We start from the raw sequence: 20237 nt of genomic DNA, 5'->3' as shown, positions 1-20237 counted from the left end.
CACCTACATCGGTAACGATGTAGAGGCAGCTCGTGATCTGTCATGGACAGAAATTAATAAAATAGAAAAATGTTTAAATTATTGGAAACTGAGAGAACTGAAACTCAAAGGTAAAGTAGTAGTTCTAAATAACTTAATATTGTCAAGACTAAATTATGCATTAGCAGTTATAGAACTACCCTTATGGGTATTAAATAGAATAAATGAAATCATAACTAATTTTTTGTGGAGGGCAAAAGTAAGTAAAATAGCACGAAAGACTTTAATAGGTAAGTACAGAGAGGGAGGACTTCAATTAGTAGATATAGAAAGCAAAAAAAGAGCGTTCAGAATCAAAACTGTGAAACAATATCTGTGTGGCTCCACAGCCCACGGCTGGAAAAGCCTGATGGCATACTTCATAAACAAGGTATTCAACATAGGCGATTTTGTGTTGCTGATGCAACTAAAGAGACCGATGATGACGGGGCTTCCAGCTTTTTATAGAGAAGTTGTTGGCGGGTCGGAAAGGAACCAGTGCAGGGGTCCGGCAGGGTCAAGCCCGTAGGCACATTTATTTCGGTTCAGGGAAGGGAAATGCGGGATGTGTATGGTGCAACTATAGTCCTGGATGAGGGGTGTGTAAAGACTATGTGTCTGTGTGCAGGGCGAGTGTGGTGCGTGTGTGCAGGAATGTAAATGACTGGAGGGTGTTTGTGCATGTTGGTGAAGAGCAAGTCCAGGAGTGGGGGTTCTGTGGGAGGCAGCGTGGGAGCACAAGGGAGGGGTCCGAGGAACACAAGGGACGCGAGAAAGATGGAGCCCGCGAAGCACCGGCACAGGGGGGTTCGTACTAGATGGCACAATCTGGCAACGACTGCACATCAGCGTCCTCAGTTATAGCTGGCTGCAGATTGGCTTCAGGTGCGCTGATCACCGATGAGCCTCTGGTGCGTAGCTGCGCTCTCAACGAGCGCGCTGATTGAGCCCTGCTGGTAGACTCAGGCGGAGACGCACCTTGCGTCTGGACCACAACAGTACCCCCCCTCCTACGGGAGCCACCGGGCGACCGTCCAGGGGCATCAGGGTGTTCCAAGTAGAAGTCCGACAGGAGGGCGGGGTCGGCGATGTAAGACCGGGGCACCCAGCTCTGGTCTTCCCGACCGTAGCCCTCCCAGTCCACCAGGTACTGGAAGCCCCTCCCACGGCGGCGGACACGCAACAGCTTCCGGACCGGCCAGACCGGGTCGCCGTCCTGGAGTACACGGGGAGGAGGCGGGGCTGCGACAGGTGGGGCGAGGGCACTGACAGACACAGGCTTCAGCTTGGAAACATGAAACACGGGATGTGCATGAAGAGAAGGAGGGAGAGACAGTGAGGTTGACGATCCTCTCCACAGTGTAGGGTCCCACGTAGCGAGTGGCGAGCTTGCGAGAGGTCGTCGGGATGGGGAGGTCCTTGGCCAGGAGCCAGACACGCTGACCAGGCTGGTAAACCGGGGCTGGGACGCGACGCCAGTTAGAGGAGCGTTGGGACCGGTCGTTGGCTCGCAGCAGGGCAGCACGAGCAGACCTCCACATGCGGCGGCATCGGCGGAGATGATCCCTGGCTGACGGGACTGCCACCTCAGTCTGTTGCTGGGGAAACATGGGGGGCTGGTAGCCCAGTGAACACTCGAAAGGAGACATTCCAGTGGCAGAGCTAGTCATGGTGTTGTGAGCATACTCAACCCAGGCCAGGTGCTTGCTCCAGGTCGAGGGGCTGCTGATGGTCACACATCTCAGGGCAGACTCCAGGCTCTGGTTGGTGCGCTCCGCCTGTCCGTTTGTCTGAGGGTGGTAACCAGAAGAGAGACTGACCATGGCCCCAATTCCCCTACAGAAGGCCTGCCACACCTGGGAAGAGAACTGGGGACCCCGGTCAGAAACAATGTCCAGGGGAATGCCATGGAGACGGACCACGTGGACAACCAGCAGTTCGGCGGTCTCGGCGGAGGACGGGAGCCTGGGGAGCGCCACGAAATGGGCCTGCTTGGAAAAACGGTCGACAATGGTGAGTATGACTGTGTTACCCTGAGACACCGGGAGTCCAGTCACGAAGTCCAGGGAGATGTGTGACCAGGGGCGACTGGGGACCGGGAGGGGATGCAGGAGACAAGCAGGGGGGCGATGGGAGGTCTTACTCCGGGCACAGGTGATACACGCCGCCACAAACTCCCGAACGTCCGCCTCCATGGTAGGCCACCAGAAGCGCCGCCGGAGGAAGGACAGTGTCCTGGAAGCGCCAGGGTGGCAGGTGAAGCGGCTGGAGTGGCCCCACTCGAGAACCCTGGAGCGTACAGGGGCAGGCACAAACAGACGGTTAGGGGGAACGTTACCAGGGCCGGGGTGAGTTTGCTGGGCGGTCCTGACCAGAGAGTCGATGGCCCAGGTGACAACGCCCACAACACGGGTCGGAGGCAAGATGGTGTCCAGGGCACCCTCCTGGGTGCCATCCTTCGTAGATGCCCCCGGGTGGAGCCGAGAGAGCGCATCTGCTCTGGAATTCTGTGACCCTGGATGATAGGACAGCATAAAATTGAATCGGCTGAAGAATTGCGCCCAGCGGGCCTGGCGGTCACTCACCCGTTTAGCTGACCGAATGTACACCAGGCTCCGGTGGTCCGACCACACCAGGAAGGGATGCTCCGCCCCCTCGAGCCAGTGTCTCGGCGTGGACGGCCAGCAGCTCCCGGTCGCCGACGTCATAGTTGCGCTCAGCTGGTGTGAGGCGCCGGGAGAAAAAGGCGCAGGGGTGCAGACGGTGATCCTCCGCTGAGCGTTGCGAGAGGACCGCCCCCAACCCAGAGTCTGTAAAGGCGGTCTGAGCCCCCGGGGTCCAGTCAAACTGGCGGAGGGTGGAGGTGAGGGCTGAGAGGGGCGCGGCGATGCGGCTGTAGTCCTTGATGAACTTCCTGTAGAAGCCCGCAAAACCCAGGAAGCGTTGCAGCTCTGACCGGTTCTGGGGTCTGGGCCACTCCAACACTGCCTCGACCTTCTTAGGGTCGGTCCGAATGCGCCCCGCCTCCACAATGTGGCCAAGAAACTCCAGGGAGGGCGTGTGAAAAGCGCACTTCTCCGCCTTGACAAACAGGCGGTTCTCCAGAAGGCGCTGCAACACCAGGCGAACGTGTTGGATGTGTTCATTGAGAGAGCGGGAAAAAACTAAAATGTCGTCCAAATAAACCACAACAAAAACATTGATCATGTCCCGGAGCATGTCATCAACAAGGGTCTGGAAAACTGCAGGGGCATTTGTGAGGTCGAAAGGCATAACTAAATACTCAAAATGTCCCAGATGCGTATTGAAAGCAGTCTTCCACTCGTCTCCTTCTCTGATGCGGACGAGATGGTAAGCACTGCGTAAATAAAGCTTGGAAAAAATGGTGGCAGCAGAGAAGGGTTCAAACGTGGAGCTCATGAGGGGTAATGGATAGCGGTTCTTCACCGTGATGTCATTAAGTTGTCGGTAATCAATACAGGGGCGGAGCGTGCCATCTTTCTTACCAACAAAGAAGAATCCGGCTGCCATTGGGGAGTCGGAGGGGCGAATGATCCCGGAGGCGAGTGAGTCGGTGATGTGCTCCTGCATGGCCTTCTTCTCCGGAAGGGTGATGTTATACAGCCTCCCGGGTGGAGTGCGGGCACCAGGGAGGAGCTCAATAGCGCAGTCGTAGGGGCGGTGTAGAGGGAGAGAGAGCGCCTCGGTCTTGCTGAAAGCAGCCGCAAGGTCATGATAAACCTCGGGTACGTCGGAGAGATCTGGAGGAGGAGGCTCAGCCTTAGGAGCCCCAGGAGGATAGGAGGCAGAGCGGAGACAGTTCGCGTGGCACGCAACACTCCACCCGATGATCCGAGCGGAGGACCAGGCGATGTTGGGGTCATGCCTCTGCAACCAAGGCCTCCTGAGAACCAGTGGTGAGGAGGGAGCAGTGAACACAAGGAGGCGAATTGTCTCGACATGGTTGCCCGAGACTGTTAGCTTGAGAGGCTCAGTGGTGTGGGTGATGCGACAGAGAGCGCGTCCATCCAGCGAGCGGGTCTCAATAGGGGTCTCCAGCGGGGTGAGACTGATGCCAGCCTGCCGAGCTAGGGCCCCGTCGATGAAACTCCCGTCAGCTCCAGAGTCGATAAAGGCGCCGATAGGCAGAGACTGCTGACCCCAGGCGAGAGACGCAGGGAATAAAAGAGAGGGGGGCGGCTTGTTCTGGGGCAGAGTCATGCAGCTTACTAGTAGCCCCTCCCCTAGTAAGCTCAGACGTTTGGGCGTGTGGTACAGTCCCGAATGAAGTGTCCGGCCTGCCCACAGTACAAACAGAGCCGGCCTCGCATGCGCTGTTCGCGCTCAGCCCCGGTGAGGCGTGACCGAGCCACCTCCATGGGCTCCACCCCAGGGTCAGGTGGTCGTGGCGAGGGAGTGGGCGGGGCTGCTGGTGCTGGCTGGGGATCCCGGAGGGGGCGAGGTGACTGGGGGGTACCCCAGGGAGGGGTGAGGGACTGGCACTGAGCTCGAGCGCGTTCGTCTCGCCTTGCCTGGAGGCGTTGGTCGAACCTCAGAGCCAGGCCGATTAACTCATTTCAGGTCGCCGGCCAGTCTCTAAAAAGTCCATCCTTGACCTCCTCGCTTAAGCCTCACCTGTATGCACTCAGCAGGGCCTCGTCATTCCAACGGCAGTCTGCTACCAGCACACAGAAATCGACGGTGTATTCGGCCACAGAACGAGAGCCCTGTTTGATGGTGTGGAGACGGGCGGTGGCGTCACAGCCACCAATGGGGTGATCGAACACACTCGTGAATTCCCCGGAAAAGGCTGCATAATCAGAAGACATGGCAGGTTTCTGTCTAGGGCAGCCGTGGCCCATCTGAGGGCCTTACCCGTAAGCAGGGACATGACAAAGGCGACCCTAGCGCTGTCTGAAGTGTAACGGCTGGGCTGGTGGCGGAAAACCAGCTCGCACTGGACTAAGAAGCCACAGCAGAGCTCAAACTCACCCTCATAGGACTTCGGGGGGGTTAGCTTGGGCTCTCTATGAGCGGGCCCGAGAACCGGAGCTGGGGCTGGAACTGGTCCTGAGCCAGGTTGGTCCGCTTGAGGCGCGGGTTGCGGTGGGCTTACCGTCACGTCCAGGCGATCCAGCCGAGCGAGGACCTGAGCGAAGGCGGCGGTGAGACGGTTTTCCAGCGCCGTCATCCATGTGTCCTGTTGTTGGACTGCTGCGTTGAGTCCTACGATGAGCGGAGGATCGCCAGATCCACTGGGAGTAGCCGCCGGAGTTGCTGCTGGACCCGGTTCCATCGTAGCCAGATTGTACTGTTGGCGGGTCGGAAAGGAACCAGTGCAGGGGTCCGGCAGGGTCAAGCCCGTAGGCACATTTATTTCGGTTCAGGGAAGGGAAATGCGGGATGTGTATGGTGCAACTAGAGTCCTGGATGAGGGGTGTGTAAAGACTATGTGTCTGTGTGCCGGGCGAGTGTGGTGCGTGTGTGCAGGAACGTAAATGACTGGAGGGTGTTTGTGCATGTTGGTGAAGCGCAAGTCCAGGAGTGGGGGTTCTGTGGGAGGCAGCGTGGGAGCACAAGGGAGGGGTCCGAGGAACACAAGGGACGCGAGAAAGATGGAGCCCGCGAAGCACCGGCACCGGGAGGTTCGTACTAGATGGCACAATCTGGCAACGACTGCACGTCAGCGTCCTCAGTTATAGCTGGCTGCAGATTGGCTTCAGGTGCGCTGATCACCGATGAGCCTCTGGTGCGTAGCTGCGCTCTCAACGAGCACGCTGATTGAGCCCTGCTGGTAGACTCAGGCGGAGACAGGCCTTGCGTCTGGACACAACAGAAGTCCTGTCCGCTCACGCGGAATTTCTAAAGCATATAGACTATGCATGTGACTCGGTAAACGTTATCAGAGAAATGCCAATCTTTCTAAATAGGAAAATTCAAAAGACAGGTAAGCTTCTGTGTAATAATAACATGTTAAGAGCAGGTTTGGTCCAGTTGAAGGACGTCATGTATGAACTGATGCCGGGTTTTCTTCCCCCCCAAGCTATATATGACAGTATAAAGGAGATAAACTATGAGGCCAAAATTACAGAAACAAGCTATTACAATGATTTGAAGGAAAGCATTCCAAAAGAATGGCGGACAACCATAGAGCAGAGGGTAGTACAAAACAGAGAGGGGAAGCTCCCAGCCATGTTGGTTAACCAAGGAGGAGAGTGGAAGAGTATACACAGGTTGACAAGCAAACAGGTCTATGAAAAGTTTCTGGTGCAGGCGTCTGTTATGCTTTATTTAAGTTAAGGGGAGAATGGGATCATTCTGTTTAATGTGGAATGTGTGTGCTTTAAAATCTAAAAGTGGTGTTTTAATTTGGGGAACAAGTATTGTAATGTCACTTTCTTTTAAAAACACAGTCTAAGGTATGTTCAAAATGGTTGATTTGTTTCATTTTCTGTTCTGGTTCCAAAGCAGTGATTTAAGTCGATGATTTGGAAAGCATGGCTTTATTTTTATGTGTAATGACAGACAGATACTATCTTGTGTAAGCGAAACAAAGTGTAAAACAAATATAACAATGTGAAATTGATGGACAATACATGCAATCAAAAATGTATTTTTAAACAAAAAAATATATTTTCATAATAAAAGTTAATAAAAAAAAAAGTAGCTCAGACGGAAGAGCATCAGACTTTTAATCTGAGGGTCCAAGGTTCAAGTCCCTGTTCAGGCGTCTGTTTCACGCTTCAGAAAAAATCTCGTCACCTGAAGTGCTGCTGCTCAAGAGTTATTTATAAAAGTATGCACAGGGGCTAGTGTCCTGAAGAACTACTACTCAAACAACTCCAATCAATTATGGAGGTGCTGGTGTCCCGATGAACCGCTACTCAAACGACTGCAGTTGAATGTGGTGCACATAGAGGAGCAGCGGAAACAAAGTGACTTGGTTGTCTCGTGAAGTCTGCTGAAAAAGGGACCCACAGACTTTCTCAACCTTAATGTGAGACTTAATATGAGTGCATGTTATTTTTCACAACTTACAGCAGTTGGGAAATTCCTGGCTTTAAGCTGCTTTAACAAGATGGCGCTTGGAGACGTTGTGTAATTAGCACAGTTTTTCACTTGTTGTGAGACTGTACCAGAAAATCGAGCCCCAGCCTCGTTGGCGCAGTAGGCAGCGCGTCAGTCTCATAATCTTAAGGTCATGAGTTCAACCCTCACACGGGGCACAAAGTTTTGATATTTCGCTGTAGATTTGTGTCATGAACTCTTATCTTCAGATTGCCAATCAAGCCAAATCTCCAAATCCCTTTATCGTTGCTCATTTCAGTGTTGTAGAAATACACTAACGATGCTTGCCTGATACCTTTACTTCTTCCTGCGTCACCATGCTACGACTCTCTAAAGTCAGAGCAAAGCTGCACTGGATAGATAAATTGGATTGGCAGCCCTATACGAAACATACGTCTCACAGGTGCATTTAAGAGTACTGATGTCACCAAATATCGAAACGCAACCATCACAGTTCATTTCAGTGTTGTAGAAACACAGTATCCTTGCTTAACATATAGCTATGTGACACCCTTCTAGAAAACACCAACTGGATTGGCAGCCGTATATAGTAGTCAAGTCTCACAATTAAATTAATGATAACTGCTAATGCCTTCCCAACAGAACACACTCAGCAATTGCTGGCTGGAGAATGCGGGCATCGATCCCGCTGCCTCTCGCATGCTAAGCGAGCGCTCTACCACTTGAGCTAATTCCCCTAGCTCACAACTTCAGAACCTCACACGGTAAGGTGTATTTCACCAGAAGGTGGTGTAGAAGAGTCTTAACTAGTGTTTGGCATGCCTTGGCAATAAGCTTTCATTGAAATAGTATACTCATCAAATGAAGCAGAAGTTAGCTTAGCTCGTTACCGTTTACTGCTAACTTATGTAAGTGTGTTCAATTGTCTTTTTCTAGCTGTGCTCTCCACTTAGGTATGTTACCTCTCTTAGAGAGGCTTGTCCACACGTCAGCAAGAGGGGTTTCATTCCATTAAGTTAGATGCGATTGGCATTTGAGATACCTTACAGCCTCGGCTTCATAGTCATCCCATTGGCATCTGCGACAGTGCTAGCAATAGTTTGGCCACATCCGCAAATGAAGCTTGGTTTATCTCGGTCTCGCAGGATAGGAGTGCTCACCTGCGCTGGCTGTGTGGCCTGGTTTGAATCACCCCTCCTCAACGCACAGTTTTTTTTCTGGTTTGCATGACCTCTCAGGCAACACTAAACAAAACACGCTAGTAATAGGTGATTCTATTACCTGCTACATCAAAACTAGCATGGCCTACTGATGTTTGCTTTTACCTGGGGCCAGAGCTACGGACGCTGAAGGTAATCTTCGGCTGCTGGCATCACATAGGCATAAGCAGTAGATCGAGGCACAACACCCACAGATCAGAAACTACAGCGTTTTGTGTTTGTTTGTTTTTTTTTTCATGTGAGCACCAATGATGATAAGATGAAACAATCTTAGGTCTCAAAAACAAAAACATAGCCAAAACTTATTATCTTGCCAGAAAGATGACTCCACATGGATTCATTATATCTGCTCCCCTATCTTTGAGGAATAACGATGACTGCTATGATCGGTTACATATGCTGAACTTCTGTTTTGCTCCGTTTAATACTGAGCAAGGATTCTTGGTTTTAGATACATGGTTTTCTTTCTGGGATCCACAGTGTAAATCTATGGGGGTGTCTTGATGGGGGTGAATGGTGAGATTTAGCTGTGTCTCTTTTTTGGTTTTCTGAATCTGTATGTGCAAGTTCCCAATTTGAAACTTGCCGAATAATTCAAATTAAATGAAAAATTCACATTGAGTTTTTCCTCGTCTGAATCGAGGGTCAAAGAAAAGGGGCATTGTACATTGCACACAATGTAACTGTGACTTTAAAGCCCTCTGGGACTAGATTATAATTTAGGGTTATACAGATAAAATTGACATGAGAAACACTTGGGCAAGCATGAATTTCTTGGGCGCTTAAGACTGAAAAGAGGACCTGAGTAGCTCAGACAGAAGAGCATCAGACTTTTAATCTGAGGGTCCAGGGTTCAAGTCCCTGTTCAGGCATCTGTTTCACACTTCAGAAAAAATCTCGTCACCTGAAGTGCTGCTGCTCAAGAGCTATTTATAAAAGTATGCACAGGTGCTAGTGTCCTGAAGAACTACTACTCAAACAACTCCAATCAATTGTGGAGGTGCTGGGGTCCCGATGAACCACTACTCAAGCGACTGCAGTTGAATGTGGTGCACATAGAGGAGCAGCGGAAACAAAGTGACTTGGTTGTCTCACGAAGTCTGCTGAAAAATGGACCCACAGACTTTCTCAACCTTAATGTGAGACTTAATATGAGTGCATGTTATTTTTCACAACTTACAGCAGTTGGGAAATTCCTGGCTTTAAGCTGCTTTAACAAGATGGCACTTGGAGACGTTGTTTAATTAGCACAACGTTTTTCACTTGTTGTGAGACTGTACCTGAGCACCGGGTCCTAGCCTCGTTGGCGCAGTAGGCAGCGCGTCAGTCTCATAATCTTAAGGTCGTGAGTTCAACCCTCCACATGGGGCACAAAGTTTTGATATTTCGCTGTAGATTTGTGTCATGAACTCTTATCTTCAGATTGCCGATCAAGCCAAATCTCCAAATCCCTTTATCGTTGTTCATTTCAGTGTTGTAGAAATACACTAACGATGCTTGCCTGATACCTTTACTTCTTCCTGCGTCACCATGCTACAACTCTCTAAAATCAGAGCAAAGCTGCACTGGATAGATAAACTGGATTGGCAGCCCTATACGGAACATACGTCTCACAGGTGCATTTAAGAGTACTGATGTCACCAAATATCGAAACGCAATCATCACAATTCATTTCAGTGTTGCAGAAATACAGTATGCTTGCTTAACATATAGCTGTGTGACACCCTTCTAGAAAACACCAGCTGGATTGGCAGCCGTATATAGTAGTTAAGTCTCACAGTTAAATTGATGATAACTGCTAATGCCTTCCCAACAGAACACAGACAATACTCAGCAATTCCTGGCTGGAGAATGCGGGCATCGATCCCGCTGCCTCTCGCATGCTAAGCGAGCGCTCTACCACTTGAGCTAATTCCCCTAGCTCACAACTTCAGAACCTCACACGGTAAGGTGTATTTCACCAGAAGGTGGTGTGGAAGAGTCTTAACTAGTGTTTGGCATGCCTTGGCAATAAGCTTTCATTGAAATAGCATACTCATCAAATGAAGCAGAAGTTAGCTTAGCTCGTTACCGTTTACTGCTAACTTATGTAAGTGTGTTCAAATGTATTTTTCTAGCTGTGCTCTCCACTTAGGTATGTTGCCTCTCTTAGAGAGACTTGTCCACACGGCAGCAAGAGGGGTTTCATTCCATTAAGTTAGATGCGATTGGCATTTGAGATACCTTACAGCCTCGGCTTCATAGTCATCTCAATGGCATCTGCGACAGTGCTAGCAATAGCTTGGCCACAACCGCAAATGAAGCTTGGTTTATCTCGGTCTCGCAGGATAGGAGTGCTCACCTGCACCAGCTGCCGGCTGTGTGGCCTGGTTTGAGTCACCACTCCTCAGTGCACAGTTTTTTTCTGGTTTGCATGTCCTCTCAGGCAACACTAAACAAAACACGCTAGTAATTGGCGATTCTATTACCTACTATGATAAACCCAGCATGGCCTACTGATGTTCGGTTTTACCTGGGGCCAGAGCTCCTGACGTTGAAGGTAATTTTAGGGTGCTGGCATCACATAGGCATAAGCAGTAAATCAATCCAGGCGCAAGACCCATAGATCCGAAACTGCAGTGTTTTTTTCGGGTTTTTTTTTTTAATGTGAGCACCAATGATGATAAGATGAAACAATCTTAGGTCATAAAGAAAAACATAGCCAAAATTTATTATCTTGCCAGAAAGATGAGTCAACATGGATTCATTGTATCTGCTCCCCTATCTTTGAGGGATAACGATGACTACTATGATAGGTTACATATTCTGAACTTCTGTTTTGCTCCGTTTTAGACTGAGCAAGGATTCTTGGTTTTAGATCAATAGTTTTCTTTCTGGGACCCACAGAGTGGAAATCTATGGGGGTATTTTGATGGGGATGAATGGGGAGATTTATCTGTGTCTTTTTTTTGGATTTCTGAATTTGTTTGTGCAAGTTCCCAATTTGGAACTTGTTGAAAGATTAAAAAAAAAATCCCATTACGTCGTTCCTCATCTGAATCGAGGAACAGTGGTTAGTGAAAAAAAAACAACTTCCTGAAAAACTGAAAACTGAAAACAACTGAAAAACAACCTCCAGCTCCGCCTCCTGTCTTTTCATCAGTGCCACTGTCTCCAAACCATATAACATAGCTGGTCTCACAACCATCCAGTAAACCTTCCCTTTAACTTTTGCTGATACCCTTCTATCACAAAGCCCTCCTGATACTCTTCTCCACTCACTCCAACCAGCCTGCACTCTCTTCTTCACCTCTCTTCTGCACTACCCGTTACTTTGGACAGTCTACCCCAAGTATTTAAACTCATTTGCCTTCGTCACCTCCACTCCTTGCATCCTCACCATTCCACCGTCCTCCCTCTCATTCATGCATATGTATTCGGTCTTGCTCCTACTGACTTTCATTCCTCTTCTCTCCAGTGCATACCTCCACCTCTCCAGGTTCTCCTAAACCTGCAACCTACTCCCGCTACAGATCACAATGTCATCCGTAAACATCAAAGTCCACGGAGATTCCTGCCTGATCTCATCCGTCAACCTGTCCATCACCATTGCAAACAAGAAAGGGCTCAGAGCCGATCCTTGATGTAATCCCACCTCCACCTTGAAACCATCTTTCTTTCCAACCGCACACATCACCACTGTCACATTTCCCTAATATCTTGCACCACTCCTACATACTTCTCTGCAACTCCCGACTTCCTCATATAATAACTCACCTCCCCTCTCGGCACCCTGTCATATGCTTTCGCTAAATCCACAAAGACACAATGTAACTCCTTCTGGCCCTCTCTATACTTCTCCATCAACATTCTCAAAGCAAACATCACATCTGTAGTGCTCGTTCATGGCATGAAACCATGCCGCTGCTCGTCACCTCTTCTCTTAACCTAGCTTCTATAATGCTTTCTCATGTCTTCATGCTGTGGCTGATCAATTTTATACCTCTGTAGTTCCTACAGTTCTGCACATCACCCTTATTCTTGAAAATCGGCTCCTGTATGCTTCTCCACTCCGCAGGCATCCTCTCACTTTCTAAGATTGTGTTAAACAATCTAGTTAAAAACTCCACTGCCATCTCTCCTAAACATCTCCATGCCTCCACAGGTATGTCACCTGGACCAACTGCCTTTCCACTCTTCATCCTCTTCATAGCTGCACTCACTTCCTCCTTGCTAATCCATGTCACTTCCTGATTCACTATCCCCACATCATCCAACCGTCACTCTGTCTCATTTTTGTCATACGTCAGCCCCTCAAAGTACTCCTTCCAACTTCCTTCTCAACACACTCTGCTCACTTGTCAGCGCATTTCCATCTCTATCCTTGATCACCCTTACCTGCTGCACATCCTTCCCACCTTGGTCCCTCTGTCTAGCCCATCGGTACAAGGCCCCTTCTCCTTCCTTAGTGTCTAACCTGTCACACAACTCACCATACGCCTTTTCCTTTTCCTTTGCCACCTCTCTCTTCGCTTTACGCTGCATCGCCTTGTACTCCTGTCTACTTCCTTCATCTCTCTGACTATCCCACTTCTTCTTTGCCAACCTCTTCCTCTGCATACTTTGCTGTACTTCCTCGTTCCACCACTAATTAGGGGTCCAAGCAGCGAAGCTGGTGGAACCCTAATGTATTTGTTAGGATTATTATTTTTCTCCGCTAAAAGTGTGTGAGGCTCAGCAACCCTAAGTCCTAGACCAACCAACTTCGGTACGTGGATTCCTATGGCCCCCCCACTACTCAGGCACCACAAATCACCTATGTCAGCCAGATGGTGGCGCTATGACAAAGGGTCATGTGTAATTCCCACACCATAAGTCAGATCAACACAAAACTGCACAGACCTATGCATCTGAATGTGCTCTACAACTTTGTTATTGGGACCACATATGTCAGCCATATAGTTTGCCCGCCATTTTGACTTGTATTAGTTTGGGCGCGGTTTCTCAGCTAAAAGTGTCTGAGGCTCAGCAACCATAAGTCCTAGACCAACCAAATTTGGTAGGTGCATTCATACGGCCCCCCAATACTCTGGCACTACAAATCACCCATGTCAGCCAGATGGTGGCGCTATAACAAAGGGTCATGCTTAAAAGGCCATAACTCCCACAGCATAAGTCAGATCAACACAAAACTTAATCAACCCATGCATCTCAATGTGCTCAACAACTTTACTATTGGGACCATCTATGTCAGTCATATAGTTTGCCCGCTATTTTGACTTATTTGGTGTGGAAGCGCTGCAGCTCTACATACCACACGCCAGGACACCTGGGTATAACGACATACTTTTTCTTTTTACGGCAGTCGGCTAGGACGCAAGAAATCAGACACCGTCTGGTCCAGTTTTGGAAACTCTGGCACATGTTTCTGAAGCAATGGAAGTGTTACGACATTTTAAAAAATTACGGTAATCGTCTAGGACAGAGGTTCTCAACCGGGGGTCCGCGGACCCCTAGTGGTCCGCGGTGTAATTGCAAGGGGTCCGTGAAAATAAAATATCTTTAAAAAAAAAGATCCTATGACATTTATAGAAATAGGATTATTTTACTCAAATGTGACTGAGACCTTTATCTACCTAAACTATAAAGGGTAACAGGACTTTTTTCTCTAATTACATCTGTTTCACAAGTGTAATTTGTTGTATTTCAATAAGAGATCTCGCTCCCGTTTGCGTTGTTAAAAGTTACTGCATAAAAATTCTGTTGTTACATATATCTGAAAGTTACTGAATACATATTCTGTTTTGTTACATATATCTGAAAGTTACTGCATAAGAATTCTGTTTTGTTAAATATATCTAAGTTACAACTGAAAGCTCTTATTTTTGCCCCAGAGAGTGAATAAATGCTATAATGCAATTTAAAATGCAGTTTCTACTGTTTCTATCAAATTGCAACCCCCCTCCCCCAAGATCAGGTGGAGGGGTCCTCAGGGTAGATCAAAAATACACAGGGGGTCCAGGACCCCAAAAAGGTTGAGAACCACTGGTCTAGGACACAGGCGACCCAAGTAATCCGACATTGTCATATCTAATTGAAAACTCGGGTAGGCTACTGTTTCTGAAGCAAGATTCTTCAATCTTTATTACATTACCAACAGCGGTTTAGTTTCATGTTGAAACGGTAGTCTATTACAGGCTAGGTGTATAAAAGGCCCCTACGTATCATAGCGTTAATTATTTACGTTGGGTGAAGGTATATGATCATGAGGACAAAACCATTCAAATTGCTCCATAGGGGGCGCAACAGTGCCAATGCTTGGACCCCTCCCAACGCCGCTTGCGGCTTTAATTCTCCTTGTCTTCCTTCCTCTGTCCTGATGACACACCAAGTACCTTCCTAGCTGTCTCCCTCACTATTTCTGCAGTGGTTGCCTAGCCATCTGGTAATTCTTCACTACCACCCAGTGTAAGGTGTAACTCCTCCCTAAATTCCACACAACAGTCTTCCTTCTTCAACTTCTACCATTTGATCCTTGGCTCTGCCTTCACTCTCTTCCTCTTCTTGGTCTCCAAAGTCATCCTACATACCATCATCCGATGCTGCCTATCTACGTTCTCCCCTGTCATCACCTTGCAGTCTCCAATCCCTTTCAGATTGCGCCTTCTACATAAGATATAGTCCGCCTGTGTGCACTTTCCTCCACTCTGATACGTCACCATGTTCCTCCCTGTTCTTGAAATATGTATTCACCATAGCCATTTCCATCCTTTTCGCAAAATCCACCACTATCTGTCCTTCCAAATTTCTCTCCTTGACATCATACCTGCCCATCACCTCCTCATCACCTCTGTTTCCTTCACCAACATACCCATTGAAGTCCGCTCCAATCAGCACTCTCTTCCCCTTGGGTACACTCTCCACCACTTCATCCAACTCACACCAGAATTTTTCTTTCTCTTCCATCTCACACTCAACTTGCAGGGCATATGCACTGATAACACTCATCAATACAACTTCGATTTCCAGCTTCATACTCACTCTGTCCACAGAGTGGTGATTATGGCACAATAACTAATGATCCAAAAGTAATTTCTCAACATGTAGCTCAATTTTATCAATATTTATATTCTTCAGCCCTTGCACTTACTAGTATTGAATTCTTTTAGACATTTTTTCAATAGAGAAAAATAAAATATATGATGACTTTAGGGGTTTTGTGAAAAGGAGATATCTTTATCTGAAATTGTTGTGTATTAAATGTCTTAAAGATAACAAATCCCTAGGTAATGACAACCTTCACTTCAACGCTTGCACCTTTCTTACTAGCCATGTTTGGAGAATCTATTCAAAAGCGTGAGCTTCCTAGTACGTTAAAGCAATGGGTCATTAAATTAATTCCCAAGACAACAAAGCTAGATGACACATTGAAAATTGGAGACACGTTAGTCTACTTAACAATGATGGTAAATTATTTTCTTTAGATTTTGCTAAGAGACTAAAACAAGGATTAAATCAGATAATAGATGAAGAGCAATCTGGTTTTATGCAAAAGAGAATATTAGTGCAAAAATGAATATTAGTGATATATTCCTTTGATACTAGATATGATAGATTATAAATATCTAATACCAGATGAAAGCTTTATTTTGTTTATTGAGTTCTGCAAGTCTTTTGATACAACTGAACACGAGTTTATCTTTAAAGCCATTCCCTTTTTCGGTTTTGGAAAATATTTTCAAAATGCAATTCAGACACTATATTATGGCTGTTCAAGCTCTGTGAAGATAATGTACGGTACATCAGAAAGATTTAACATTCGTCGTGGTATTAGATAAGGCTGTCCAGTATCTCCATTTTTATGTTTGTTAGTTACCCAAACAATGGCTATGCATATAAAAAAAAATCACCCTTCTTAGGAATAAATGCAGTGGGGAAGAATTTCAAACTTTTTTTTTTATATATGTATTTCTGATTTTTCCCTTTTTCTCCCAATTTAGTGGCCAATCAGTCCCTATTTTAGTTCAAACACCCACCCTTTTACTGCGTGCGTTCGCCAACTGCATCTCTTCAACTGGCAGTCTCGAAGGAGACGCCTCGTGGCGAGGCGACTCCAGACCGAACCACTGCTTTTTACGACACACACAGACGCACATTCATGTGACGAACACAAGCCGACTCCACCCCCCTCCCAAGACAGCGTTGCCAATTATTGCTGCTTCATCGAGTCCAGCCATAGTCGGATCTGACGAGACCGAGGCACGAACCCCGGTCCCCAGTGGGCAACTGCATCGACACAAAACCGATGCTTAGACTGCTTCACCACCGCGGACCCTTAGAATTTCAAACTTTGTCAACTAGCAGATGATACCGCAATTTTTCTGACAGACCAAAGTCAGGTTTCAAAAGCAGTGACTTCTATAAATGAGTTTACTAATGTTTCAGGTTAAAAATGAACTTGGATAAATCTGTCTTATTCCCAATTAAACCTTGTGTTCTGTCAGATTGTTATGGGATCCCAATAAAGAAAAGGTGACTTGCTTAGGTATTGTTATTTGTAAGAATTTGGAACAACGATCTAAATTACATTTTGATCCTCTTATTGAAAGAACAAATTTGAAATTAAATTCGTGGTTAATGACAGATATTTCCATATTTGGTAGGGTTCTGTTATCCAAAACAGAAGGAATCTCAAGATTAGTATATGTATCATTGTCGCTCAGTGTTCCAACAAATGTTACTAAGGAATTGGATAAGATGCTATATGATTTCATTTAGAGGGGGGAAAAAACCCCAGTTATCTTAAAAAAAGAAGTTATCAGAGGTAGTAAAAAACATGGTGGTCTTGAAGTCTTGGATTTTAATTTATTGAATAATACTTTTAAGTTTAAGTGGCTTATAGAATTTTTAAAGAATCCCAACAGCATCTGGTATGCTTTTCCAGCATATTTATTTAATTCTGCTGGTGGCATTGGTTTTTTTGTTAAAATGTACTTTTTCTGTTGACAAAATCCCAATTAAATTAGCTAACTTCTATAGACAAGCTCTTGGGTATTGGTATATAAACACAATTTCCGTCCTCATAGATACTTTAGCTGGAATAATAAGGATATTTATACAAAAATCAATCCCTGTCTTATCGCTCATGGTATGACAACGAAATTGTACTAGTTGGTCAATTGATAAATAAAAATGGTGAGTTACTGTCAGTCAGAATTTCTTAAAAAAATTAAGATACCAATCACACCCAAAGAATATTCTATTATTTTTGATGAGATTCCCATGGGTTCTCTTCAGCTTTTAAAGAGTTGTTTTCCATGCCATTATCCCAACCGCTTACCCTGCTCTACGGGTGATGGGGATGTTGGAGCCTATCCGATCAGTCATTGGGTCTGGCAGGCAGGGAGGCGGCAGGCTTTTTGTATTCTAAACAATTATTGTATTAATAACAAAGTGAAAGAAGTATCCTTCAAGATTTTTATATCAAATATACCCTGCTAAAGAAGTCTTGGAAAGATTTAAGCTACATATTGAATATACTTGTTATATCCTTGTCCAGACAAGGATATAATAATTTCCTTTTGAGTTCTTCTGACTCTGAAGAACCACTAACATCACTATCTGCCCCACAAGTTGACACAACAGCAAAGCCATCCATTCACTTTGTCTTACGCCTCTGTCCAGAAGATGGCTCTGGGACTGCTATCTGGTTAGCCTCACATAAGGCCTTTGTTCTGGCATGAAGATCTGCAGCAGTGGCATCACTGCATTTCTCCTTAAGGGAGTCAATCACTGCATCTTTGTGTGTCACTGCTTGGGAAAGATCAATGGTCTCCTTCTGTAGGTCTGTGTAAACATGCTGTTACAGACAGGAGAGCTTGGAAAACGAATAGCAAATACACCGAGGAGAATTTACTGAGTGTTGCCTTGAATCCCACGGCCATAGGTGTGTAGATGGTAGAGAGGCACTCAATGATGGCAGGGAAATTGTCAAGCATGCATTTACTGAACAAAGCTGGCATGCCCAATGTGCATTTGACAACTGCACAATTTCCATGGATGCGATCCTAATTCCTGTGAGTGTCAACAAACTTATGGTGGTTACAAGCGAGACGCTAAAAAAATGAATGGACACTTTCCAGCATGCCAAAAAACTCTGTGGCCTCAGAAACCGCTCTGCATGTGTGACACAAGACAAGATTCAACTCATGTGCATAACAACAAACATATATTGCTTCAGGGGGCTGCTTTCGAAAATGGGTTTGATCTTCCCCAACTGCCGCATTCATCACTGCTGCCCCATTGTAAGTTTGTGCCACACATTTCAACTGATCAATTCTTTTCTCTACCAGTTGATTCTCAATTGCAGAGGTTATTGATGTAGCATCAAAACGTGTCATCTCTGTAAGGACTAGGAACCACTCCTTCACTGTACCCTCCATAGAAACATACCTCACACACAGCCAACTGTTCTGTATTGCCGTCTCTGGCTTCATCAGCCATAATGGCATACATCTTTGATTCCCTCATCTCTCTGACAATAGTTGCGGTTACCTCATGGGAACAACACTCTATCATCTCATTCTGACCGGTAGACGAGAGGTCGGTGCTGTTTGATGGGGGTGTATACCTCTGCAAGAAACGATCAAACTGTCTCAAAAGTGTCATGCACTCGAGGAAATTGCCTTTATTTTAGCTTTCAGCTGTTCCGTCATGACCTCGAAATGGTATTCCTTGCTTCCCCAATATGCAAGTCACTGCCACAACATGTTGCAGGTACTCCCTTCTTCACTAATTTCAGTGGACTTGCTGTCTCTATCTGCTGTACAACACTGCCTTGTGATAGACTTGCTTTGTAGCTATTCCAGCAAACTACACTGTCCTTGTGTGATTGGGTGGTTTTGTGCTTTTCTCCAATTCTTAACTCCACCATTCACATATGCCTCCTTTTTAAGATTTTTACCAAATACCCGGCAAGCGAAGCAAAAAGTAGCATTTTTCCTAGAGGAGTATTCCAGCCATTTAAAACTCTGAAACCAGTTTTGTTGGAAGGCTCTTTTTTGCATGCCAAACTGATCCTGTGGGTACTGAGACAGCTTTAACTGTTTAGGACCGGTGTCCTTATCCCCTAAACAAACACATTGAAATCCTGCTGCTTAGGCTTGGTGGCCAGCTGGGACATGCCATCCATATTAGCAAGGTTACCCAATGAAGAAAAAAAAAATCACACTATGAAATATTAAAATAAAAATGCTAATATAAAACATTTGTTTGTCTTCATTAAAAGAGTCGTCATCTTCAGGGTTCGAATTATAAACTCAGCTTCGTGGGGGTCTCCAAAAACAGGGCAAAAAAAACATACGCATGTGCTCAATTCATGCCCACACAGCGATGGGACTTTTTTATTACAGTGTATGATTGGATAAGCACTGACACGAGCACCGTGTCAAGGAAATCGAATGTTCAGCCTAATGCCCTAGAACCAGCTACTAGGCCTACTTACTAAACTGTAGTGGAGGACTTTGAGTATTTTTTACCAAACTTTGGTATATTTTACCAAACACAAAACAATATTATATAGGCCTATTATATATAAAATATATAACAATATTTTTATTTTACCCAAAACAAAACAAAAAACAGTTGCCATGTTAAAATCAAGGACAATTAGTTGCTTACTTCGAGAGTCGAGATCACTAAGACTCACTCACACACGTAAATGGCAAATGCATGGCACAGCGGCCAGTGACAAGAAAGTCCAGAGTTGAGATCACTAACACTCACTCACACACGTAAATGGCAAATGCATGGCACAGCGGCCAGTGACAAGGCAGTCCAACGTATCCATCTGTGGTCCCACTCCCGACGTTAGTAGTTGTACTAACATTAGAGCCCAGGCGAACCTATAGGAAGGCATAACGTTAGTTTACATAAACGCACATTAACGTATACTAAACACTGCTAACTAAACGGGAAATTCAAAATTAATCT

General features: G+C 46.3%; 4 non-coding genes across 4 annotated transcripts; 2 read left to right on the top strand and 2 right to left on the bottom strand.

Moving 5' to 3' along the window:
- The first annotated feature begins 7171 nt into the window (after positions 1–7171).
- Positions 7172–7244, top strand: trnam-cau (transfer RNA methionine (anticodon CAU)). The gene has a single exon. It is a non-coding gene; the product is annotated as a tRNA-Met (tRNA).
- Positions 7245–7711: 467 nt separating this feature from the next.
- On the bottom strand, positions 7712–7784 carry trnaa-agc (transfer RNA alanine (anticodon AGC)). Its single transcript has one exon. It is a non-coding gene; the product is annotated as a tRNA-Ala (tRNA).
- Positions 7785–9066: 1282 nt separating this feature from the next.
- On the top strand, positions 9067–9139 carry trnak-uuu (transfer RNA lysine (anticodon UUU)). Its single transcript has one exon. It is a non-coding gene; the product is annotated as a tRNA-Lys (tRNA).
- Positions 9140–10112: 973 nt separating this feature from the next.
- Positions 10113–10185, bottom strand: trnaa-agc (transfer RNA alanine (anticodon AGC)). The gene has a single exon. It is a non-coding gene; the product is annotated as a tRNA-Ala (tRNA).
- Positions 10186–20237: the final 10052 nt, after the last annotated feature.

The sequence above is a fragment of the Lampris incognitus genome, chromosome 6, assembly GCF_029633865.1.
Source record: "Lampris incognitus isolate fLamInc1 chromosome 6, fLamInc1.hap2, whole genome shotgun sequence".
Classification (NCBI taxonomy): domain Eukaryota; kingdom Metazoa; phylum Chordata; class Actinopteri; order Lampriformes; family Lampridae; genus Lampris; species Lampris incognitus.
Note: the sequence above shows the minus strand (reverse complement) of the source record. Positions and strands in the feature narration are given on the sequence as shown.